Source organism: Zerene cesonia, chromosome 27 (genome assembly GCF_012273895.1).
Source record: "Zerene cesonia ecotype Mississippi chromosome 27, Zerene_cesonia_1.1, whole genome shotgun sequence".
NCBI lineage: Eukaryota > Metazoa > Arthropoda > Insecta > Lepidoptera > Pieridae > Zerene > Zerene cesonia.
The window spans coordinates 669,862-673,979 of NC_052128.1; positions in this window are offsets into that span (position 1 = coordinate 669,862).

Below are 4,118 nucleotides of genomic sequence, written 5' to 3' on the forward strand. Positions count from 1 at the left end.
TGCAGCATTATAAATGTTAAAATACTCTACGCTGTTGGTTTTTAACTCCCGACGAACGAACTAATGTACATATCGTCCCCGTAGAGCGAAAAATCACCAAGTCCTAAAAAGCTGTTTTGAGATAGTGAGGAATAAAGTTTTGAAAAATACAAATCGCCATAACTTTAGTCGTGCATTACGTATCTCTACTTTTAAATTTTATATAGAAGATAATAAAATGAAATTAATATTACTCTATCAATTTTTTTTTAAGTATCAAATAAAAAGCAAGTAAATACAAGAAAAACTTAAAAACGTAAATTAATTACTTGTTCTCTTTTAAACCTCTTAAACTTGTTACGACATAGTTTTTCGACCTGAGTTAGTGATTTTTTTACGTAGTTCTAAAATTAATTTTAAGAAACCAACTCGAGCTAGGTTATTTGTATCTAATAGATAGATGTAAGAAAAGAGAATTGTAAATCTATTTACAAAAAAAAATCTTTTAATAATGGTGCATAATATAACAAACCTATTGTTATGAAGTCAATTACGTTTTATTAAAGAAAGCAAACTCAACAATATTCTTTAAAGGTGTTACACACATAATGATACAATACACAAAACAGAAACAAATATCTCATACAACAAAAATTTAAAGAAGATTTTATAATTATAATCAATCTACTTTGTCTTCGCCATCCTCGGTGACATCTGGCTCCGGGATTCTATCTATTACGTGTTTGCTTGTCGGTATAGACTAATACCATAAGTATAGCTCTTGTGGAATTATGCCTTTGGCACATAAGTTATTCAGGTCCATCTTCTTTGCCTCTGAAATAGGCAGTGGCGAAGAATAAGCTTGAGGTATTTTATATGCTTTTTTAGATGGCTGGCTGGGCAGCCTGGAAGCAAGGGCTGTAATGATGAAGTCACATCAGGCGGAGGAAACATGACTTTTATAAACTCGTCTTTTTCATTTAGGATGTCACATGATAGATAAGTTAATGCGTTATCAAGAAGCAATAATGTTTTCTCTCTTTTAGCATTTTTCAATTGGTGGGCTTTTACAGAGGGTATAAAAGTTGTTAAAAACCATTCCAAAAAAAATAGACCACATTCAGTACTTTCATAAATATATTCGTGATTTAGGCACTCGAAAACATAAAAATTTGCAAAAATATCCAGAGCAACATAATTTTTCTTTTTTTTGTAGAGCTGTGTTATAAATAAATCGATTTTGTTCCTGCGTCAAATAAGGAAGTAGGACAATACACACAACATAAATTTACATTGACTTTGATTGCTCATTTTTAATTTTTTTTAACCTATGTCAATATCGTAATTATTTAAGTTTAAACCATATAATATAACTAGCGACCCACCCCGGCTTCGCACGGGTGCACAGCCGATACTAAATATATCTCTATTAGAACTAACTAAAGGACCGCCCGCAAAGCGCTAACTAAGTCTTGCTCCCGGCAAAAGTGTTCACTTCTGCCTGCAGTCCCGCAGTGCAACCTGTTGTTTTAGGATACATAACTAAATTATTGTAGAGCTTCTCTATAAACAACATTTGACGTTAAATTATTTTCAGCTAACAAAATATACTGATGGTCGGGAGCCCCGACCCGTGATAGGGCAACGTAAAGTTGCCCATGCGTAAAACATTCTTTTCGTAAATCAATTCCTACTAATTTGAATGTTTGGCCTTGTGATTCGTTTATCGTTAGTGCGAAAGAAATTTTTACTGGAAATTGGAGCTTTTTGAAAGGTATTGGCAAATCAGTAGGGATCATGGGTATTCTTGGTATATGAGCTAATTCACCAGCTGCAGGGCCGGTGATAATCTTCGCTACTATTAAATTATCTTTTAGCTCCTTGATAAGAAGTTTCGTACCATTGCACATGTTGGGGGGGCTCAAATTTCTGAGAAGCATTATCGGCGTGCCAACTTTTAACGATAATTCTTGAGGTGGTAGCCCAGCGGGGTTCAGGGAGTTTAAAAATTCCTGGGGGTAGTGCACTGCGTCCTCGATGTTAGTGACGGTGTCTATGGATTTATGGCACTTAACTTCACCCGGTACTTTCTGCATAATTAAATTGTTTATTTCGTTGACTGTTTCATTCCTGGGAGAAACTATTGCTCAACCACACAGCCAACGAAAATCATTTTGATCTAAGATTTCGATGTCTAGCATCTATTAGACTATCTAAATTATGGACTGTTTGGCCTAGAGACTCATCCAAAGTAACCACATAATCGGTTAAAGATGGAAAAATTCCTTCCAAGTTTCAGCAGCTGTTGTTGAAAGTTGCTATGCATACATATTTCCATGTAGATGAGCTCTCATATTGGTGCGCAAATTCAAATGTTGTACAGATGTCCAAAGGTGAGATATGATAATACCCAAGCAGGTGCTTCAAGAAGACAAAAGAGTGAAAGAAGCAAAAAAAAGAAAGAAGCGAAAGAAAGAGAAAATCCAGAAACAAGCAACTAAACAAGACGGCAGTTGTAATTTCAAAACTTAAAACTAAACTGAATACTCAGCGTCAAAAATATAGACGAGTTAAAAAAGAGTTGAAGAAAGAAGTTAAATCTGTTGAAGAAACGCTAAAAACCAGAATTGAAGAGATGAATGAAGATATAACTCAAAAGAAGGAATTGGTGAAGAAGGCGCTTTTCGGCGAGGTTATTAAAATTCAGTTAGAAGAAAACTACACTAAAATAAGAAAAAAAAGGAACTTTACAAACGCCATATCCGAAAGATTTGTCGACAAATACACACTATGGACTATAAAAATAATACATAAACATATTAGCAATTTCTTTCGGAGTATTGCAGCCCGCGACACTGACTGGTAAGCTGGGTCGAATATTCAGATTATTGGTAGATTTCCAGACACTCGAAGCATTATTTGTAGATCCGTGAGAAGCAATGGTCTCCATTTTAATTTGATCTTTGTGATTCTGGCACCATTCTGGTATCGGATTTTTGGATTTTACTTCCAAAAAAATCAGCCAGAAACACGTGCCTGTGTACGTTACACGAAAACAATGATCTTATAATTAGATCACTGCAAAAAGCAAAAGTTGTCTCTTACACATCTGCTACAACTTGCAACTTACTTGCAATTTACTTGCAATAATTCTCTGAATCTTAAGTGTTTAGAAAGAGAATGTTCGTGCTGCTTTAATAATAAGCTTGTAATAAACAATTATAATGAAATCGATTGTGTAACATACGAAAGATGGGTTACAAAAAATTATCAAAGGTCAACAAAAAAATGCAAGAAATCTTTGAAAGAAACTGTTAAAACTACGAAAGGCTCTCTAGTAAAGTTATTTTATTCTAACTTACCGTTATTTACGCAGGATGTAGCAAATATGATACATCAAATAAGTACAATACAAATAGTAAAACAACAACTAACGTCTGTAAAGCCGGGTATCCACTATGTTCGCGAACCTTTTGCGCTCCGCGCTCCTGCAACCGCTCCCGGTAGTGGATACGTCGCACGCTCAATAATAAACTGACCGATTACTGTTTAGGTCCAAAATGAGTTAAGCAAACAAAGGAACTCATTTCAACGCCATCTATCTTTCTATCCCGGAATTTTTTCGATATCTCGTTCCTAGACCGAGTTCCTACTATATTGGTCTCTTTCATTCTCATGCGTTTTCACACTTATTATTATGAGACAGAGACAAAATCCATTATGCGCCGGGAGCTGTGAGAGTGAACACGTGCCATTTTATTTTAATGTGACCGATTCATAGTTAAATCTGTTTAGTGCAAAATCTTAGGTAAGAATTTATTTAAATTATTCATAAAACAAAGGCTTATTTTAGATTAGGTCTATTTACTACAAAAAATATCGAAATTTTCGTGTTTACTATTAGCTTTAGGTCTGTTTTGTGCGACTTACTATGTTTTAAGTCTGTTTTTTATAAATTAACATGATTTATTTCTGATAGGTCTTGTTGTCATTAGAAGTTCGGTCACTCTTTTATAAAAATGTTTTCAAAACCCACTGACATTATTTTACTTAAGCCTATCTCTTAGAAAAGAATACTATTTCTTATTTCATTGTTTTGCTAATATTTATTATTGCGCCTCTCTTCTTTAAAATGTATT